The sequence below is a fragment of the Varanus komodoensis genome, unplaced genomic scaffold (genome assembly GCF_004798865.1).
Source record: "Varanus komodoensis strain SLA01 unplaced genomic scaffold, ASM479886v1 scaffold20_1, whole genome shotgun sequence".
Lineage (NCBI taxonomy): Eukaryota > Metazoa > Chordata > Lepidosauria > Squamata > Varanidae > Varanus > Varanus komodoensis.
In genome coordinates, this window is record NW_025335587.1 from 7,665,109 (window position 1) to 7,688,557 (window position 23,449).

A 23,449-nucleotide genomic window follows, 5' to 3' on the forward strand; every position below is an offset into this window, starting at 1 on the left:
TGGGTTGCCATCCCTTTGTATTTTATTTTATTAGCACAATAAGTTTGGGCAACCTCTATTATCTCATCATCATCAATTTTAATCAGACTTATGCAACCATGCAGGTGTGTACCTGTGTGGGTCCAAAATGGCTATGTAATGTACTACAGTTCTTTGCTGTTGAAACGCAGAAGGTACCACCACAAGCATTACACTAGAGAGGCTGCAAAGAACTTTATTTTTCACTTTGCTAGCTGTCAAAAATGCAGTTCCTTTTAAAACAGGGTTCTTGACAAGGCTATCCGGTTTATCTTTAACGGGGACAGATACAGCCTCTGCCAAAAACCATGGGTAGCCCTGCCACAAACGTTAAGCTGTTAGAAGGAACTTGAATTTTGACATCTAGTTGTTGACCTTCCATGTTTGACACTTCTGGGCCTTAACAAGCAGTTAAAGCATTTGGAAAGGGTGGAATAGTGCAAGGCGTTTGACAAGAGTCAGGTTTTAAACAGAATCTCTTTGTGAAGTAAATGATTTATTGGTGACTCTCTTCTGGAAGCAAATATCATTCACAGTGTTGGCTTTTCTTGATATCTGAGGACAGCAGAATCCAGATGCCTTGGATTCTTCTTGGACACCCAGAAGAGGACTGAGGGAGAAGGAGTTGTGAGGAGGCTGGGCTGTTGTGAGATGTGAATCTGCCTAGAGAGACAAGAATTTGGTATATCCCAATCACAATCTACCCCAAATATTATGCTCAGCCTCTGGAACCTTCCTCTGAGAGAGGCTCAGACAGTGGCAACAAGGGAGAGGGCTTTGTCTCCCCATCCATGGAACAGCCTCCCCACTGCAGCCTACCTGGTGCCAACCTTGCCCAATTTTGGGGGCCAGGTTAAGATAGCCCATTATGCCAAAGCTTTTAAATATTTTCTCGGCCACTCGGGCTTGAGGGTTTTGCCAATCCCATCTGTATTTCTTTTGCAAGGCCATTCTTTACTGTACGTTTTAGCTGCTTAAAATTGTTTAATGCTTATTTGATTTTATGGCATTTATATAGTGTTTTCTCGTCCTGTTTTTATGGAATGATGTAAACCACCCAGAGAGCTTTGGTTATGGGGTGACATAGAAATGAAATTGAATGAATGAATGAATGAATGAATAAAACAAAATGGACATGGTTTCCTGGCATCAGCAACAATTTAGCAGCCAGTGTTTGATAGGACATAAATCACTGGACTCCATGGCATACCCAAGTTTGACTACTCCCTTGTTTGCACCCTGAACTGAACAACAAGAAGAAAACACAGCTTGATAATAGAGTTCTTTCCTTACCCCTGAACTGTAATAACCAAGAGAGGCAGTTTAAGGGAAATGTTTTTATCCAGGCTGCCTCTGATCTCTGGGGAAGCAGAAGATTTTGTCCTCTCGTGCTGCCAATCTGGCTCTGTTCACCAGAATTAAAAACTCACAATTAGGAATAAAGCAACTGGATAAAACTGTGTGCGGTTTCCATGGCCACTCAGTTGTTTACTGTCCTTTTGGATCAATATGACAATATTAAAGACTTGCCAATTTACCATCCAAACAAGCAGCAGATGTCTCCTCTGACATAATAAACGGTTCTGCATGAGTGTTCACTTTGACATGGCATGATGAAAGACATGGCCTATAATCCCAGTCTAGGAGCAAAAAGAGTTTGAAAACTGTGAATCCCAACTTGGAGTTATTTATTTTTATTGGTGGTATTCCTTTGTAACCACAACTAACTTTTACAGTAATATCTGCTGGAAAACAGTTGCAGCAATCCTTGGGGGTTACTTTAGCAATGGAATGCAAGCAATTTGACCTATAAGTTATTATTCACTTAAGCATTTAGCTTTCTGTCCCAACAGTTCGAGATGATATTGACAATGCTGCTGATAACAAGAACCACAGTCATTTAAATAGGAGTGTTCCTGTTGCTTTGCATAATGTACATTAGTTCAGTAGGATTCAGATGTTATGGGGAGAAGGCAGCCCAGAGAAACACTGATTTGTTTGAATCTGGTGATCCTATGCAAGCTTAGAGAGAAAGCAAGGCTGGTAGGGGTGTGCTGGGAGTTGCGTGCTCTTTTCTCTCTAAAGTTGCATAGAATTGTGCCCAGAAGGGCTGTTATAGCCAGCCACAGTGCTTTCAGAGTCATCCTTTTGAATATAGATCCCAAATGGTATCAAATGAATATGGCTGTATATTTCACTATCTACGATCACAGACATCACTATTTACCACGCTATATTAAGATATATATTACTTTGTAGCATGCATCGATATAAAGACAAAATTTGCTGCCAGTGGCAGGGGTGAAGGGTCTTATTAGCTTGAAGTAGAATTCTGTGGTTCAAAAAGAAGCCATATATGCAACCTAAGCAATTAACGAATAGTAAGGTTGAACTTCTAGTACTCTGGTTAAACTCTGGTAAGGTTGAGCTTCTAGTACTTCTGGCCATTACTTCTGGTAGCGCTCACAGAACCATTAAGGGTGCAATTCTATGCAGATTTAGACAGCAGGGGCAAGGCATGATGGGTCTCCATGGTTTTCTCTGTGTTCCTGATAGCTCTGTGTGAGAACACAGAGACTTGTAACATACTGGCAGCAATCTGTATGGTAAGTAACTCCACACTCCATGGCTGTGATAGAGTAATTCATAATACGGTTAGTAATTTCCCCGTGGCCAATGTACTATGTGCTCCTATCCGTTGCCTGCTCTTTAGGAAAGATGGAGGAGTTCAATGCTTGCTTTGAACACGCTAGTCCTCAGAGCACTGAAGGAATGCTTCACAGCCTGCAGCAGAACTCTTCACTCACTGCTACTCAGCTCTGGCATGTTTCGAGCTATATTTTGACTTAAGGCACAGCCAAATAATTTTAGCTTGGGGGGACTGACGGTGTTGTTCCAGGTCACCACATTTTGGGATTGTAGGAAGTTTCTGTCTGCATGGTTGACGGAAGCTAAGACATAATATACTGTCTGCATGGCCAGCTTCTGCCAGAATGTGTGTGTGAGGGTGCGCGTGCATGCGTGCGTGCACCCCGGGATGGGGAGAAGCTATCCACCTTGTCTAAGGGTATTTTCCATTTTCTCAATTTCACAGCCACTCAAAAACATGGGGTGTTGTTGAGTGGATTAAGCTATTTTATGGAGTAAAAGCTGGTACTGCCAGTGGTTCTTTGGTAATACAACACCCGCCACACACACACACACACACACACACACACACGAGAAATGGTTTGTTGAATTGATGCCTTGATCTTTCCACCATTAGTTTAACAAGAAGCTAAAGCAGAGGGCAAAAAAGCAAGGTAACATACTAAGTCATCCACTAGACTTCATTTGTTACTGTCTCCATTTACTATCCCAGATGTAAAGGTGTGGCTTTCCCCTCCCTGTGGAAAGAGCATACTGAAGCTGCTCACTGAAATATCAACAATTTGCAGTTTTTAGAATCTCATAAAAATTAACTGCAATAATGGACCAAGAAAATCTCAGCCATTTGATCCGAGTAAAACTACAAGGAACCAAATGTTACTTGTGACTAATGCAGCTCAGTTGATGTGACCAAACAACTATCAGCAGCTACAAGAAAAACACATTACTCGTTATTTTCATATGCCACCTCTTTAATCACGCCTTCATATTGTGTATGCATTGAATATGTGGTTGAAAATAGTCACTCTTTCAGATCAGGAGAATATGTTAGAAAAATGCATTGTGAATAATGCATTGTGAGTAAAGATACAGTATACAAATAATTTTTAATTGTGAAGCAACTCCCACCAGTAAAACTAATAAAAATCAAACTCCATAGGCAAGAATGAAGTACATTGATTATAGTTCCTCATGTCAAGGTTCCATATGTGCACACATCTTGATGCCTTTTTGGAATAGGATGGGAATGGTAGGCAGGCTTTAATCTCAGCCCAGATTATTACTTTAGTTCTCCCAATGAGTCAGGAAAAGCAAACTGATCGTGGTATTTCTCTTAGGACATACTTTTGGGGCATGCTGAGAATTGCAGGGCTTTATTCTGTCTAAACATGCCTAGAAATGTCCCATTAGGCCCTGAACTCACAGCCAAACATTTTGCAGTGGTGGTGAGGCCAGGCAAGGTGATGGAACAGCAAGTAGGGAGAGCACTGCCAGCTAACGCAAAATAGGGGGAAATAAAGCCTGTTTCCCACTGTGAGCTCCCTTTCCTGTGGCTGGGGCTGCATGCGCAACGCTCTTGTTCACGCTCATCCAAATATGTGAGTAGATGGTTGTTATTTGAGATGCTACTTGAAAGTGCTATAGAGTGATTCAGTCCCATTTACTTCTTAGTAAACACGCAGAGGCTTCACACAGAGATATTTAGTATTTGGAAATCTATGCTGGGTGGGCCAGTCCTGCCTACGTCTAAGTATAGGCTTGAAACTGGTAAGATTTTTTTTTGGCTGTTGTTTCCTTTGGCCATGGCCAGCTTGCTTTTGATACTACCCATGGAGAGAATGCTCCCATTTATCAGGTGGGAACTTGACCCTTGGATTGAAAAAGGGTCCCCATTCCTGGCTTAGATTGTGGATGATAACTGCTGAGCAGTAAATTGAAAGCAAAGGTAAGATGTTTTCCTATTAAAATTACTCAGGCTTTTGAACCAGATAAGTAGAACTGAATATTGAAATATTCCATTTTCTGAAATGAGGGCGTTCGTAGCAGACAGAATTAGGGATATAAGAGAAATCTTCAATGGACTCAGTTTAGTTCAATTTGCTAAGAATCCAGACAATGGGTTCCACAGAAGACTGGTTCTTCCCAAGTTACATTGATGCTGCAGACTTGTGTATGTAAAAAATAAAATAAAATAAATCACAATTTTCTTCAAAATTAGCTGTAGATAAATTAATACAATTTAAACATCCAAAAATGCACATTTCCATAGGCCAGTGATGGCGAACCTTTTAGAGACCAAGTGCCCAAACTGCAACGCAAAACCCACTTATTTATTGCAAACACTGCAATAAAACCTGAAAACTGAAATTTTAATTTAGAAAAAACAACTCACAGCCAGTCCAAGCAAATATATATATATATCCTTGGCACTGACCGGCAATGCAAAAGCTTGGATGAGTCGCGGCTAATGAGTTGCAGCATGTGACGTCATCGCCTGGCACTGCTACTCCTTTCCGAGCATGCGCATGGCCCCTATGTGTGCTGTTATCTGATGCTTGGCTGCTGGGGCGATGCTGGGGTGACTTGGCTCGCATGCCGACAGCGAGGGCTCTGCATGCCCGCTGTGGCACGCGTGCCATAGGTTTGCCACCACTGCCATAGGCTATAGCATGAAAGTACACATTTTTTAAAACTAGAACATGGCGGGGCGGGAACAGTTTGTATATTTTCATATTTCACAACTGCAGACTTGCTTACACAAGTACAAAGGTATTCCACAAGTTCTGTTTCCATCAGTGAATGGGCAATCAAATCGAAGGCGCTTGTCAACTTGAAGAACAGAGTTAGAATGTATTTTACAATGTCCATATATCCTTACACACAACAGATATAGGTACAACATTTAAATCCATTACAAGAAAGAACCATGCAATCCTGTGCTGCTCTCTCTGCTTACTGAGACATACTGTCAGTTGAATGCGTGTAAAATTGTAGCCTCCATGATCCGGACTGTGACTCCTCTTTGGAAACTGAAATGAATTTTAGAATTAGGAGGTAAGATCACTTAAATTCAATTTATTGCGTTTTTAAAGGCTACTCTTGCTGACTGGCAAAGCTTCCTTGGAATCAAGTTTGGGCCCCAAAGCATACAAGTAATTTTCATAATTAATAGTGGGGGATTTCCTTTTCCACTTTATAGTTACATTTCCAGCTTTGTCCTTGTTTCATTGTTGATTGTTTACCATTCCTCTTACTCCTCTATCAGTCTTCTTCTGTTTTATCTTGCCTTCCCACTTACAGATTAAAAATTATCTTGGTAGCATATTGATTTTCCACTTCTCAGTTGGCTGCTCAAATAATTGCAATATTAACATTTTCCCAAAGCTTGACTGATTCTGGCCTCTCTTGGATTTCACTCCTAAACACACCAAAGCACTTCATACATTGCAAAATTCCTACATGGAAGATATTCTTTTTGTGTGCAAGTATTTCTGTCAAAAGAACTGTTCTGTAAAATAATGTTATCCAATAATTAATTAATTAATTAATTAATTGAGGTTTTCATATGCCGTCCCATTACTAAAAAAGTCTCTGGGTGGCTTACAGAGAGTGAACCAAAAGGACAGAACCCATAACAACAGCAACACACATCTTTAAAAAAAGTATACTGCAACTAAAATAGTAATAAAAACAAGAATAAAACCAATTAATTATTAAAATACTGGGAAAATAAAAAGGTCTTCACCTGGCACTGAAAGGAATAGAATGATGGAGTGAGGCAAACCTCCCTGAGGAGCGTATTCCATAGTCAGGGCACCACCATCAAAAAGGCCCTTCTCCGAGTAACTGCCTTCCTGATTTCCTTCAAAGAGGGTTCCCGGAGAAGGGCTTCTGCCTCTGATCTCAAGGGGCAGGTCAGCAGATAGGGAACAAGGTGCTCCTTCAGGTATCGATTATCATTATTTAATTATCCCAGTTATACAAAGTGAGAAGCTAACACCAACTGCAAGCAAGTTGATCATAAGCAATGCTTTTTTGTAAAAAAAAAAAAAAAAAAAGGTGCTGGAACTCGCGTTGCTGCCAGCACTCAGTGAGCGACCGCACACACCAATCCCAAGCTGAGCAGCGTCCCAAGCCAGGTGGCGCAGACACAAAAGCAGCCCGCAGGCACCATGTTAATGATGTTTGCTGTTGACCTGCTACGCTGACAGAAGATTCAAAATCACTTTGTAAAATCCATTGGAAAAAAGGGTGCCAGAATGCCATTCCGGTGCGTTCTATGACAAAAAAAGCCCTGATCATAAGAGACAATCAGGCAGCGTGCCCACTGATGAATCATCCAAAAAGAGAGGAGAAAATATCCAGAAAAATTGTATATAATTTGTATAAGCAGAGTTATATACGTAGTGCAAAAGTAGAAATAATAATCAACATTTTAAAAGAAATACTTTGTGTCTCACCTGTTGTGGAAGACTGTGACCACATAAGAGCTTGTTCAGCCTGGATTTCAGGTTATGCTCATGAGCAGCTTCCAGGACCAGCTTTCCACTGTAATGTTCTTCAGCTTGTAACTGGACTAGGACTAGATATTCTTTCAAGCAGAGGATACCTTCAGCAGGGGATCTGCCTATCTGATGGACGGCCAGCTACTAGATGGTTAAGCAGAACCATTTGGGTTGCCTTATGCAACACAACTGAGGCCCAGGTGGGGTGAGGGGTGATTTATGAATTGAGCTTTTCTACATGGGACTGTTAATCAGCTGCTAATACACTTTATCTTCTTTTGGTTTCGTCACAGATCTGAACACTACTGTGTTCCCCAAAAATAAGACCTACCCCGAAAATAAGACCTAGCTGTGTTTATTCCCAGGGCCAGTGGGGAACATAAAGTGCCTTTTTAAACTTTATTTTTTAACTTAACTTTAACTGTGTGGAGGAAAAATGCTTATGCAGCTCTGCTCCCTCTTCTCCCTGTGGAGGGAGCAGAGCCACATAAGTCAATGCTTCCTCTATAGCACTGGCTCCTGTCACAGGCAGAGTGATACCAAATGAACATGTATTCATGCTGTTGTACATGAATAAGTGTGGATTGTTGTACACATTAAAAAATAGAATAAAATAATAAGATCTACCCTAATAAGATCTAATAAGATCTACCCTGAAAATAAGACCTAGTGTGTTTTTGTAAGCACAAAAAAAAAAAAAAAAAAACCTAGTGTTTTTTTTTAAGCAAAAAAAAAAAAAAAAAAAAAGACAGTGTCTTATTTTTGGGGAAACACGGTACATGGGAGCATTTTCTTTCCTGCTTTTTTATTTCAAAAGCTCTAAGAGTCACAGTGGAATAGTGCAATGCACAAAAGGGAATGGTGTTTTCATTCACATCCACAGTTAGATCCCTCATTTTCCCTGCTCTAGAAAAGTTCATGAACAATGCTGGTTTGGCACAGAAGTGAGATTGGAAGGTCACAACATTGCCTAAAAAACCTGGGGAGCAGCATGAAGAGGGAACGACACATGCAGGATAAATGCCTCATGCAGAAAAGCCAAAAGAGGGCACGGGATCGCTGAGGGTCCATCCAATCTTGCAATCCACTCTGGACTCCTTAATAGCAGTTAAAAGATCGCCCTTCTTCCGTGGCACTGACCCTGAAGAGGCATGGTATCTTTTTTCAAGTGCTCCATTATACTGAATAGTAAAACTATTGTGTAAAGATTTAAAACTGCCTCTAATACTAGTGAGAAGTTCTGCATGCTGTTAAGAGAAACCCATTCTTCTTTATTCTTTATCCCATGGTGCTGTAGCCGCTGACAGAGGGATGTGAATGAACAAACTGTACTTTGAAAAAATATACAGCTGACATTTTCCATATGGCAAGACATGCTTTTCCCCATGTGAACTTTTAGGAGTGTACCAAATAACAAAGGGAGTTGTTATAAAAGAAACAAGAGCAACAAAAAAATGGTACCATATCAAGTTCAAATTCAATGCAGAAATACTAGCATCTGGACACCAACTAGAATCAGCAGTTAATTATATAGAATGGTAAGATTTGTTTACATTCCCTTCTACTCCAAATGCTTTCTAAGGTGGGGAGGATAACTTGGCAGTTTTCTCTTCTTTTTAAATTAGTGTTGAATATTTAAGGCAGCTGTTTCTCTTCCTTTTCTCTCATGGCTATATTCATTTCTTCTTTGTCCTCCTTTTCTAAAAACCTGCCATTTGCAATACTGCCATGGCTCAGGAGTTGTATCCTCCGTCTTCAGCAGAGAAGCTGATCTTTGTACAATTTTAATGGATGGGAATTGCTTGCACTTCCCTCTTCTTTTAGAGCCCTCCCTTGAATATGACCAGCTACATAAATGAAGTCATTGCACAGTTTAGGTGAATCTACTTCTCTATTTGTACCATGGTGTTTAAATTGCTTTTGTATTTATTCATCATAGGCTGCCTAGAGAAATTTTCTGTCATGGGACAGCATAAAAATGTTGCAGATAATAATATAAATAATATAGGCAATTTAACTTTTGGTCTGGTCATGACAAAATGGGAAAACAACGCATAAATGGCCACACTGTGACCCTTTAGGGCATGCTTCCTTTATACATAAACGAATAAGGACATAAAGTTAACCTGGTGAAGTCAATCAGTTTTGTATGTCTAACATGTGTATGAATGGTGGATGTGGTGATATTTCTGAAAAATAATCTGGTTTTATTCTTTCTATTTCGAAGCATGCTTCCACTTGTTCTTTGCTATCTGAGAAAACCATTTTTCACAGACAAGATACTTCGATAGCCATCAAGGCAGCAGTGATTGAAGTTTGATCGTACACATGACTGACTCCGTCCGCACTATTTTCTAACTGCGATGGACGCAGATGCTGAAATATGAATAGCTCATAAAAAGTTCTGAAGAGGTGGCAACCATACTCATGCTGCCTCTCTTTTATCTGCTCACTCCCAGAAGCCAAGCAATTGTTACTATTGGGCCAAAGTGATACCTACTTCATGGGGGTTTATGTGAATAACTTGCTGTATCTATAATGAAAAATTGCAGCTAGCAGCTTCACAACCATACTGAGGAAAACAAGAACAACAAGGGAGATGGGAATACAATGGCTGATAGTTAAGTGTTAATGTATACAAGATAACTATGCCTTAGGACAACTTCAAATACTCTAAGAGGCATTGGTATAAGAATTTTCAACATGCCAAGTGGTATTAGATATTGGAAGTAGGGGATTGATTACAGGAATCAAGCACCCAGTACCCCATCTTTTTACACACTTTTACTGGAACATGGCTAGATAAACAACTAGTCAGGCTCATGGAGGCTTCCTTTATATTCCAATGAATGAATAGTTGTCTACATGAGGCATTTATTGCACAATCATCATTCTCCATCCACAGTAGTTTTCACGTTCTTTAGATGACATTGTGACCCACCAGTTTCAGTGCTGTGTCTAACCAGCAATTTCCAATAGGTGTGTGCACCTTTTTTTAGCAGAGGAAATGTAGCATTTAATTGAGAAAGTGAAGGAAAGTGCAATTTCCAGTTTTCATCTGGAATATTGGCACTTTTCCACTGTACCACAGTGCCACCTAGAAGTTATATAGCAGCAAAGCAGGAAAGGAAAAGTTCCTTATCTAGCCCTTGGATACCTATTCTGTGCCAAAAATGAAAGTAGATATAGCAGCTTTATAGTGTCAGAATCCCGGAATCTCAATTTGAGAAGAGGGAATAAAACTCGGGTTCGTGGGAAAGACCAAGCGTCCAGACCATCTGAGGCTTTATTGTTTTATCCCCAAGGTTCCCGCGGTACACTCACGATAATGCATGCTGCATTACCGGGCAGGCAGAGATGAACTCTGCTGCAAGGCTTCAATACCATTACAGGGCATTTATAGGTACACAGGTACAGGGCAATTGATGACAGAATGCAGAGATTACAATAAGATTCTGAGGTCATCCCATGCAGAACAGATAAAGAAATGTCAGTCAATCACACTGTAACAATGAGATTAAAATTGCCTGTATTGACACTTTAGTTGAGTAACTTGAACCCATCTCCAGGTCTGCTCAGACATGCAAATTCAAGCTACTAGAAGCTATTCATGATAAGCTCAGACCCTTATCTCAGCTCTAAACATTCTGCATGATCAGGGCACATGAAGCCCTCTGGGCTATCAAAAGATTATTGTAAACTGAATTCCAACAATGACTATCTATAATGTATATTTGGGCTAAAATGGCCTACTGTAGCCTACAGCTAAAGGTGAGAGAAAGGAGTGGGGCGGGCCAGGGTGGGGGGGGGAATGCCATTTTAAACAGTGACAGCTTGGTTTTGAGAAGGAAGACAGGATTTGATCCCACAATGCAAAGGCACACAGGAGTAATGCTTTTCAGACAAGATTTATCCAAATTTTCCCAACAATAGCATAACAGTGTAACAGCCTTAATGAAAGAATTAGCATTTTATTTAGCTGGGCAAAACCTTTCAATGTAAAATTCCACAAGAACGAAGAAGCTTTCCATTTCTCCAGAACTCTTTATAAGGTTAAAGAGGATGACAGAGTAGAAGATGATGGGGTAGGAAGATGATGATAGGGTAGGAAATGGCAAAGTCCAAATATCTGGACAGAAATTGGGAATATGAGGTTTATAGTATTTATTTATTTAGAAAATTTCTAGGCCGCCCCATTCGCCGAAGCCTCGGGGCAGCTTACAAATAAATAAATTGAAATACATAAATAACAATATAAAATACACATAACTGTATAAAATAAGTCTCCCTGGCCAAAAAACTTTAAAATAAAAATAACATTAACAATTAAAATGACGCTTGAATAAAAAGGTCTTCGCCTGGCACCGAAAAACAAATAACGACAGCGCCAGGCAGACCCCTCTGGGGAGCGCATTCCATAGATTGGGCACCACCGCAGAGAAAGCCCTTCTCTGAGTACCTATCCTCCTAATTTCCTTCACGGAAGGTTCCTGGAGAAGGGCCTCTCCTGCTGATCTCAGGGGGCAGGCGGGCATATATGGACATATGCGCTCCTTCAGGTAGCCAGGACCCAAGCCGTTTAGGGCTTTATAAGTGATCACCAACACCTTGAATTGGGCCCGGACTTCAATGGGAAGCCAGTGAAGCTGACAGAGGACTGTAGTCAGGTGAGCATAACGCCCAGTCCCCATCAACAGCCTGGCAGCTCTATTCTGAACCAATTGAAGTATCCGGACCGTCTTCAAGGGTAGCCTCACGTAGAGCGCGTTGCAGAAGTCAAGCTGGGAAGTCACCAACGCGTGTGTCACTGTCGCCAGGCAGTCGTACTCCAGGTAGGGGCACAGCTGATGGATCAGCCGAAGCTGAAAGAAAGTGCTCCTCGCCACTGCTGTCACCTGAGCTGGAGCACTCCCAAGCTGTGGACCTTTTCCCTAAGAGGGAGTGCAACCCCATTCAGGACTAGGTTCAATTCACCCTCACCGAAGCTCAATCCGCTGACCAACAGGACCTCCGTCTTGTCTGGACTGAGCTTCAGTTTATTGGCCCTCATCCAGCCCATTACCTCGGCCAGGCACCGGTTCAGCACAGCCACTGCCTCACCTGGATTAGTGGAAAACGAGAGGTAGAGCTGGGTATCATTAGTGTACTGATGCTTCTGCAGCCCACACCTCCTGATGACCTCTCCCAGCGGTTTCATGTAGATGTTAAACAGCAAAGGGGACAAAATGGACCCCTGCGGTACTCCATGGCATAGCTGCCATGGCGCAGAGCCATAGTCCCCCAGCACCACCTTCTGGAAACGGTCATTGAGATAAGAGCAGAACCACTGCAGAGCAGTGCCTCCGACCCCCACTCCCGCTAGCCTATCCAGCCTCGAATGGATATTTATAGTCTGAATCAGTTTGTCGATGGTATGTGTTTCATGCTAGACCTGGATTATACCTAGCAATGCATTTGGAGATAGTAAAGCAACCAGGAGGACTTTCTTTGTTGTGAGTTTTAATACTTTAAGAAACCATGCCCTGCCATCAATCACTGAAATTTTAACACAAAATTACACTAAAAGCATAAGAAAGCTATATTTTCTTATGTTAATACTTATACCATATTTTAGTCTTTACATTTCTCTTTCTTTAAGATAAAAGAAAGATTGAAAATACTTCTAATAAGTAAAATAGTAAATAAGAGCTCAAATTTAGATAGAAAATCCCTAGTACTTCTATAGCATTTTTCAGTTGGACATTTTTCAGTCTAAAAATGTGTAGGATTGCACCCTAAATGACTAATTTGGGGTTTTATGGAAAGTAAAGGAAGGTACCCTTGACTGCATCAATGGGAGAGGGAACCTCTTCTCTGCTTGAGATAAAAGGCCTGGTACATATTTCTCTCAGATCTGATTTTTCCTCAGTGTCCTGTGATCCTGCATTACTTAAAAGAAATAGCCAGACCACAAAGGCATAGTAAATGCTATTGACAAATGAGTTCTGAGTCAGATGCATTCATGCAGCAAAAATACCTCCCTTGCTTATTTTCCTTCTAGCTAGTACTTGACTTTGAAAGAGACTATGAGAAGCAGTCAAGATTCACAGATAATGCACACAGTTGCAATATTTCCAACAAGATTCCATTGGATTTTTGCAATTCAAAATCTCTCCTTCCTTTTCTTTCTGCTGTTTGTAATTTCACCAAGCAAAAGTATCGAATATTCAGGGTGAGGGAAATTGTCTTTCTCCTCCCCTCTGAAGACCATGGTGGCAGCTGAGGAATTTTGGTGTTGGTGTAACTGCAAGTTCAAAAACACTAATCCCGTTGTACCTCTTTTTATCTTTTTACCTTAGCCCTAAATCAAATTGACCTGTCAGTTTAAGTATCATGAAGGTCAAGTTGTGAGCTAGGTGTAGAGAGAGGGCCCATCTCTCACTCATTAAATGCTGCTTAGATTTGTTTGATTCTGAGGAGGGAGATGAAAGAAAGGGTGGAGGAAATGTTGGCTAATTCAAGGTCCTATAGTGAATTGTTCAAGCAGATGGTGAGAAGCTGCCTGCTTTCGAAAGGGCGGAAGGTTTTTTTCAGGGTAGAGCAGATGCAAGAAGAACTCTTTGACCTGGTCAGACAGCAGTAGGAGAACCAAGCTGCCCAGTTACTAGATCTGTTGTGTTCCTGCTGTCTAGCCCTCAGGCATCAAGAGCCATCCTGAGAGTGGGGTCAGAGGCTTTACTGGCACCAAGAGACGGGGGATGTTTAAGGCTCGATTCAGCTTGGGCTGATGTTTATCCCACCACTGTAACAGAAGGTTATTTAGAGTCCATACTGTTCTATAACCAGTTACATTTCCATAAAACAAAACTGCACCTCAAAGGTTTAAACAGAAGGATAGAGAGAAGGGACCAGCTTGTGGCACTAGCGAGTTCTAATTTTTAGTGGATGGAAAATACTCACATTAACATACCACTTTTTAAAAAGTAGTTTGGTGGGGTGAGATCATTAACAAACCAGAAAAATAAGGCAAAAGGAAAAAGCTGTTTCACCTTGTTGTACATCATTTCAGGAGGGGTTAGGAAGTGGCATTCTCTACCATGAAAACTCTCTCACACGTAGGATTGCTCTGTTTGGGTGCATTACCTTTTTTACCCTGTTTCAAAGTACATTTGCTTTGATCTGCCGAAGTGCATGGAACTAACTGAAGGAAGCCATGCCAATCTCAGCATGGTCTGCTTTTTTATTATATTTGCATAGTTTTGCAGACTTAAAGAGTTAGGGGGTTCTTAGGCCTTGCACATCTGCTGTCATGAACAGGTCACTTCCCTCTTTCCCTCTCTAAGAGACTCAAACGAAAAAGAATAGCTTTTTTTATTGAAGCATGTCTGGTTACAGAACAGTATAAATCAAAGAAGCCTTCTGCTGCCTTCTGCATGTTGAATCCAGGCTGAAACTTCCCCTCCTTCTTTCCTTTTAGTTAACTCCTCCACTCTCAGCATGGCTCCTGCTGCTTGTGGGCTGGATGCTGGGAATGTTGGACACTACTTAATTGGCCTGCTAACTTCACTTGTCATCCCCTGACTGGGTCAAGGATCTCTCCCTGCACCCCATCCCACTCCATCCCTGAAGAATCTTCCTTCCTTTCCAAGGCAAGCTCTGCCTGAGAAGCTTCACTGGGCAACCTTGAAGCTGCCAAGCTGTCTGCCCCCTTGCTTCTCTGCCACCTCAGCCTGTAATGTGTGTGTAAGAGAGACAGCCCCCCAACCTACATCCCAGAAAGATGTCTTAAGAATGTAGAAGAAGATTCATATAACAATGTAAAAAAGAAAAGTGCAATACAGATGCTCTTGCACCAGACTTTATAATGGATTGCAAGGGATGTCAACACCATGGCTGGTCCATCCCCACTGCATGAAGGGGACTACAGTTCTGAAATAGTCTTGAGGGTGTGGCCACCACCCAGCTGTTATGACCTTGCAGCTAATGCCACTCATAGAATCATAAAATCATAGAACAATAACGTTGGAAGGGGCCATGAAGACCATCGAGTCCAACCCCCTGCTATTGCAGGACACCATGTTACACCGTCCCACTCGGATGGCTGTCCAGTTTCTTTTTGAATGTCTCTAGTGTGGGAGAGCCCAGCACCTCTCTAGGCAACTGTCGTACTGCTCTGACAGTCAGGAAACTTTTCCTGATATCTAGCCTGAACCTGGGTTATCACAACTTGAATTGATTATTCTGTGTCCTACACTCTGCTATCAGTGACAAGAGATCTGACCTTCCTCTTTGTGACAGCCTTTGAGGTACTTGTAGAGGGATATCATGTCCCCCCTCAGTCTTCTCTTCTCAAGGCTGAACATGCCCAGTTCTCTCAGTCTCTCCTCAGAGGTCAGCATTTTCAAACCCTGGGCCATTTTTGTTGCCCTCCACTGGAGCCCTTCAAGTTTTTCTGCATCTTTCTTAAATCTTGGTGCCCAGAATTGGACACAGTATTCCAGATGGGGTCTGACTAGTGAGGAGTATGGGAGAATTACTACTTCTCATTATTTGGACTAGGTAGATTATGTCCACAGTGTTCCCTCTGCCTGTATGGGAGGTTACCCATTCAAAAAGTGAGATTAAATTAGTCTGACAGGAGTGTTTTTCAATAAATCCATGTTGGCTTGTATTAATCACTGCATTTTCTTCAAGGTGCTTGCAGACTGATTTTTAAATAATTTGCTCCAGAATTTTTCCAGGGATTGATATCAGACTAACTGGTCTGTAGTTCCCAGATTCAACTTTCCCCCACTTTTTGAAGATAGGGACAGTCATCCCTTCTCCAGTCATCTGGCATTTCTCCTGTTTTCAAAGATTTATTGAAGATAATAGCCTGCAATTCTGAGAGTTCCTCCACTAGCTTATAAAAAAGCTGAACTCCAACTCTGAGATGGAGTTCAGCATTCCTTGACCATTTGTCTGTCAATCTTGGGCTGCCATCTGTCACTTTCAGCTTGTGCTTCCTCTTAGTTGTAGATTTTCTTGTGGGAGAAGACTGAGTTGAAGTAGGAATTGAGCACCTCTGCCTTTTCCTTGTCTTCTGTTATCAGTCTGCCTTCCACTTTAGGTAGCTGGACATCCTTCTCTTTCTCATGTCTTTTGTTCTGGATGAATCCGAAGAAGGCTTTCTTGATGTGCTTAGCTTCCCTTGCTATTCTCAGTTCATTTCCTGCTTTAGCCTTCCTGATGCCATCCCTGCAATTCCTTGCTCTTTATTTATATTCTTCCTTTGTGGCCTGGCCCTGCTTCCACTTCCTGTACAAGTTCTTTTTTTCTTTCGGGCTGTCACTTATTTTTTTTTTTTTTTTTTTGTGGAGCCATGTGGGCTTCCTCTGTTGTCTTCTATGCCTTTTTCTTGTTGGAATTGTTTGTAGTTGTACTCAGAGAATCTTCTTTTTCAAGATTTCCCACCTCTCTTGGACTCCTCTTCCCCTAAGAGAAATTTGGATTCAGCCCCACTCACCACTAGAACATGTCCCCTGCTAAAACAAAATTCAGCCCTCAAGCTGAGGGGGTCTCTGCACTGCTGCATAATTCCATATCATTCTTTTGGCAGTAGAGCAATGGTTAGGCCAAGGGTGATGCTTGTAGAGAGACAACTGGGACAACTGTTTCCAGGACAGCTGTAGGGAAAACCTGCAAGTTTAGAGAATGGGGAAATAATAAATATGGCAGCATGTTGTACATCAGTGACAGAGGTCAGTTAAGCGATTCCTCTAAGACCTAAGAGGAGGCAAAGGTGGGGTGGAATCAGGTAATATCCAAATGCCATTATATTTAAGGCTGGCCCTGTGCAGAAGAAAATGTTTAAGTTGCCTAAGAAGTAAAACTTGAAGATCTGGTCTTCACTGATGTCCTTGTAGAATTAATTGTGCTATAAATCTGAACATTAAAAGAGAAAAGCAAATGTCATTAGGAAGCGAGCCATGGCAATGATGTGAGGCCATCATTAGATGCCAGTGCTGTGTCGGTGTAAGCAATTTCCCAGAGGACTTGAGATGTGCAGGGAATGGTAAGGTCTGTTTTGCAAGCATCCATCCTTGGACAAATGCACCTGCTTTCAGCCACGCAAAAAAGACAGTGCGTAAATGTCTGGATTGTTACATAAAACTGTCTGGGAGTCCAGGCGGAGCAATTAAATCCATCCTGCCTAAATGAAACCACAATCCAGGTCAAACAAATCTAATTTTTATTGTTCCTTAAGGAGATGGTGTCTGTGTGGGAGATAAAGAAAGGATGTGAAAGTGAGTTTTTAAGAAAAACCAAGATGCCTTTAAAAAAAATTAAATGTTCACAAAAGTGTCACAGCAGGGTAGATAAATGACATATTATAGCAAGAGTTTAAAACTAATGGATGACTAATGTTGTAATACCCTGGTAACTATGCTGATCTATGATAAATCTCAACCAAGTTCAAAGGACATTTCAAGGAGAAAAAATGTTAACCTGAAAGAACTAGGAGAAAAAGCTGTGATATCAAGAGATAAATGGTCATGTTCAGACCGCCTACATAATGACTGGGTCTTGCAATGCAAAAAGTAAAATGCTATGAAACAGACTTCAACAGGCAATTGTATCACAGAGACCACTCTTCCTTCTCTATTTAAAGTTGTTGAAGCTGGGTTGTCTATAATGAAATGAAATGTCTCTAAGACTCCAAAGAAAACAATCCTACAGGCCTGAGGGGCTATGGGATACTTGGCATTCTTCATCCCCACTCCTGATCCAGGCCATAGCTCTGCCTTGGAAGGCAGATTCCTGCTTGGATTTTCCCCTGTTTCTAGTCACTTTCGAAAGCACCACAGTGAATTCCTTGCACCATGCTGGTGTTAAGAATATAAGGAAAGCAAAGCCCAGCATCATCCAGCATCCTGCTCACAGGAAACCTTCAAACGAGGCATGAATGCAACAGTGTCTTCTCACCCAAGTTCCCCAGCAACTGGTGTTCATTACCTCTGATACTGGAGGCAATACATAGCTGTCAGGACCAGTAGCCAATGATTGCCTTTTTCTCCATTAATTTGTCCAGTCCCCTCTTAAAGCCAATGCAACTGGTGGCCATCACAACCTCTCCTGGAAGTGAATCCTGTGTAAAGAAGTCTTTCCTTTATCCATCCTGAATTTCTGACCAATGGGATGATCCTGAATTCTAATGTTCTGATAGAGGGAGAAAAAATGGCTCTCTATCCATTTTCTCCACATTATGAATAATTTGTACACTTCTATCAAATTTTCCCTTACTGGTCTTTTTTCTAAGCTAAACAATACCAGATGTTATAAACTTTCCACGCAGAGTAGCCGTTCCAGTCATTTGAGCATTTTAGTTGCCCATTTCCGCACTTTTCTTAACTCAACAATTTCCCTTTTTAGATGTGGTGAGGTGATCTGAATGTACACAATATTCTAAGGGTGGTCACACCATAGACTGGTAAAAAGGGAGAACAATCTTGACATTTTTTCTTTTCAAGGTCTTTCCTAATTATGCCTAACATGGAACCTGCTTTTCCACAGCAGCTGTACACTGGGTCCATTGCAAGATCTCTTTCTTGGTCATTCTTGGCTACCTGAGATGTTGCAACTTCAGAAGATGAGGAGCCAGTATAAGGTGGGTGCCAAAGGGAAGGACAAGAGGAGGACATGGATCTGCCTCCTCATGGATCATAAGCAAGCTGGAAAGCTAATTTAAAGTAGGCATTGGATTATGTAAAACAAGGATGGGCGACTTCCACAATTCTGAAGACCATTTTTGCTCTCAGACCCCAGGAACAGTCTTCTGGTGCCTCCCTCAAATAAGACCCCCCCACAAAAGAGAGCCAAAATGGCTGTTTTGTCACTTAAATTCAACAGCAAAATGCTCCATTGAACTTTATAGCTCTACACTGGTTACATTTAGCTTGTTTTGCACTAAATTTGATGCTTTTATCATTCTTTAGCTTGGCAACAGGCTAAATTTGGCTGTTTGGATTCTCCCTAGTCACTACAGGGGATGGTGGTAGGTGGCAGAGACTGCATGAAGCCCAGTGGTATGTGTTGCCCACTTTTGACTTCTATTTATGACAGCGGAAAGTACTTAAAGTGGCTGGATCATACCCACTTTGCAATTTTTCCTTCTATGTCTTCTGCTTTTTAGTCCCTCCATGGTTTTAGTGATATCCAAGCCCCCTCCCTTTTGGTGTCTCAATGATTCCTAGCTCAATTCAAATGTAAAGATAAAACTGTAGAGCTGACATTTGTTGCAATTTACTATATATTTTCCAATCAATGAGCACAGTAAAAGTTAGTGTTCATTGTAAATTCTGAATGCTTCCCAACTAACCTTCCAATCACTGAAGGGGTTGAGGACAGGGAGAAGGAAGGAATCATTTAAAGTAAACAGACATTTACTGAAATCCTGTCAGACATTCTCCACTGGTATCTGATAACAGAAGACATACTTCTGTTTTTCTTATAACTCTAGGGTACCAAAACTGGGTGAATGTTTTGTGATAATGAATACATCAGAAACAGAGGGAAGTGCCAACTTTTTGTAGAAATACACAAACCAGACCCTGTCAGAACACAAGTTCCCAAGGAGAAGCACCTTCTGGTTTGTATCCTAGATACTGCACCCACAAAATCAGTTAATGTAGAGATACTAGAAACCATTTGCTGCCAGGAAAAGGGGGAAAGGGCTAGATATTTATTCTGCCTAAGATTAGATAATGATAAAAAGAGGAAATGTTCCATTTTGTTATGGGTATATTTAATAGTGTATGAAGAATCAAAGACACATGAACTAAGCAGTACAATGCAATAAGACTTATTGTCACACTGCACAGATGTCCATGACTGCACATGAAAGTTGACAATATTATGAAAACAACATATTTGACCATAATGTTAAAATGATTTTGCCAGCTAGAGTCCTAATCTATCTAGTTTAGCATTATGTTGCAATAGTGTGCAACTTCTAGATGCTTTTGGGAATCTCACAGATGTGAGACTGGTGAGTTAGATGGTCCTCCAACATCATTTGTAGACACAATAGCAGGCATAAGAGCAATACAAGTATTATGGGTGGGGAATGGAAGTGGTGGTTGAAAAATACAAGGAACAACAAAACTTAGAACAACACCAACATCAATTGGCAAATTGTGGGAATGGCATAAAACAATAACAGCAGACTAAAAACTAAAATGAGATCTCAACAGAAAGGCTCATCTAGAGATGATGGTTTCCATTCAGCAAACTGGTGTAAGAGAAGGAACAAGATGCGCTTTCCTTGAAAAGGAGCAGGCCCATCACAGCTGAGTGAAAGCAATGACCATGGACCAGCAGGACCGACACCATTGACTATTAAATGCTCTCCTCCCTCTTACTGTCCTTGTGAAAAATGTTTTTCTGCCCATCACTTTGCAAAGATGTACCAAGGGAAGTAGCAACAGACAGTGTCACCTGTAGCATCCCAGAATGCTTCTATAGCACCCAATGTACACTTTGTTGGAGCCTGGAGGCATTTTGGGACAAAAAAGATGGTTGCACCTGCTTCAGCTGCTTTGCACAATGGTGCCGTGCTGGATGCTCCTCCTGTCCTGGTAAGCTTATGGGAAGGTAGGCAGGTTGCTGAAGGAGGTAGGGATAATCAGCAATGCTTAGGCCAATGCTCAGGCACATAAGCATCAAGGAAAGGTCCTGTTTTCTTCATTGCCCTGGGGAGGAAGCAGAGGACAATGTATCCAAGTCTTCCTCAAACTTGGCACTAATTTTAGGAATGTGGATGCAACATATGAATTGGCCCTATGTTTTGTTTGGTTCTGCTTCACTACCCATGCCTGTGGTTTCTGGATCAAGCAAAGATGCAGAGATATCCTCAAAATCATCTCAGATCCCTGACAAAGTCTAAGGACAACTGCAACATGCATGCTCATGCATACACATGCACATGTGCACGCACGCACACACACACACACACTTTGTCTTATTTTGGAATTATGTCATGACTTGAAGAGTCTATCAAATAAGGACAATGCAGGAAGCAAAGCGCACACTCTTCCAAAAGGGAAATAACTAATAGATTTACCTGTCCAAAGTCTCCATATGTGACTGGGGCCCTGTACTGCAATAGTTAATACAATGATCACCTTTATGGACTTTTACTCCATTCCTCAACATGTTGGGACTTTGGCCTTCAAAGGCTACTGCTGTAAGTGAAGTAATATGATTAAGTGAGCCTTTTAAGACAGATTTATGCAAAGAGTTTCTCCTGCAGCAAGTGTCACATCAGGTCTAACTCTGCAAGGGAGAATATTTCAAAGATGCCACCTCTTATTTAGAACCACTAAATTATCTGACATTAGTGGTCAAATAGGCAGCAGGCCAAATTAGAGCAACATTGATTTATATGACTGCTGATGTTGGCTTTCTTTTCACTTATTAAGAAAAACAAAGTACTTTCATTCATCAGGCATAACTTGAATGATGAAGAGAAGGAGAGTCAGAGAGGGGCTTGTTCGTAGTCACCGCTTAGATCATGAAGATCCATTGTACAGCTTAAAGAATATTGAAGTTAATGCATGGCAGCTATGTGTCATGGTATGACCCAGAGCTGGCTGGTGCCTCTTTGGGCTGGTGGGGGTGAACACTGGTCACCAGAGGCAGATGCACATGGTGACCAAAGACAGAGCAGCAGCCCATACCTGATACACACAATGATCATGACCACAAAACAGCAAGTAGGGAAAAGCCACACAGAATAACACCAGCAGCCCCAGAGCTTGGGCCTGATGGAGGCCAAAGGGCTCTCATCCTGTGCCTCGCAGCCCAGGGGACAGGCAGGATAGGAGATGCAGTGACAGACCCATGGTAGCTTCTAACTGCATACATCTGGCTCCCTGCTTTGAAGGGGCTGCCACTGTTCCACTGCCTCTTTTTGACTTTTACCTAGGCTGTTAGTGTGGGATCTTGCACATAAAAGCAAGGAATGCCCAAGGATGTGTGTTGGCATGTTGCCTTCCTTGTGAGAACTAGAGCAGCCAAGATGGTGGCTCAGTTTCTGCCTGTGAATCCACAGATTATATGTCAGGTCCTTAAGACTGTATCCTTATGTTGACCCTGAGTACAGAATTCGCAGGACCAATGTTATTTTGCTTTCTAGGTTGTGTGGGGTGGACATCCGTGTCTTTAAGACACATGTGTGTGCATTGTTTAGTAGGGTGGGTTAGCAAGGGAAAGGGTGGAGGACATTAGGCACCCTCTATGGGGTGATTACAAGTTAGGGAAGCCTTGGAACAGGGAGAATGTGGAATCAGCAGTCTAGAAGGTATAGATGGTGCAGGCCCTCACCTCTGCTGACTCTTCTCTTAATTTACAATAACTGATGACATGGTTACTGATCCCTCTCTGCAAGTGAGAATATTTTAAAGATGCCACCTCTTATTGGCATCTTATTGCAGCTTGGTGTCAGAACTGCTCCTAGTCAAACCCCACTCCTCTGTGAATAACTGCGATTGATAGGGCCAAAAATAGCATAAACCACCAAAACTTGGGTGAATGACTTGGGTGGGACTGATCTCTGCCAACCTGGCTATTTGGTTCAGCATCAACCCAGGTTAGTGGGGCAGTGGTGGTGGTAGTGGGAGTTGCTGTACTTTCTTGCCCACAATGAATCTTCTCTGGACTGGGGCAGGTTATGACTGCCTGTTCCAGGACAGATGGGAGATGTTGTTGGTATATCACCCACCTTATTGCCTAACAGTCTCTCTGACTGCATGCCCTTGAGTGGCGTGGCAGAGATGTTGGTCCTGGGAGACTTCAGCATTCACACCAGCCAGAATGGAACTTCACGGCCTCCTCTACAACTATGAGGCTGTCTCAGTTTATCATCAGGTCAATGCACAGGGGCAGAACATATCTCGATCTAGTCTTTGGATGAGAAGCTGTGTGTGTGCTGAAGTTGTTCCATTGTCATGGTTAGGCTGCTACATAGTGAAATCTGGGCTTACAGTACCAGTCTTCTCCTACTGCAGTAGAGGGGGCTGTTAAGATGATCCCATGAAACCTGAATGTGCTGGGAGAATTACCAGCAGCTAGAACCAGCAATCCTGTGAGGCTCTAGCCTCACTGTGGATGGTGAGACATGAATCATTGACACAATTGCTCTTGAGCATCCCCTCTGGTGCTGTGGAGCCCAAGATGCTCCTTAGTTCTCTGGTGAACTCTGGCAGATAAAAAGGGCTGACAGAAGGCTAGAAGGTAACTGGCCTCATGCTCATTGTGAG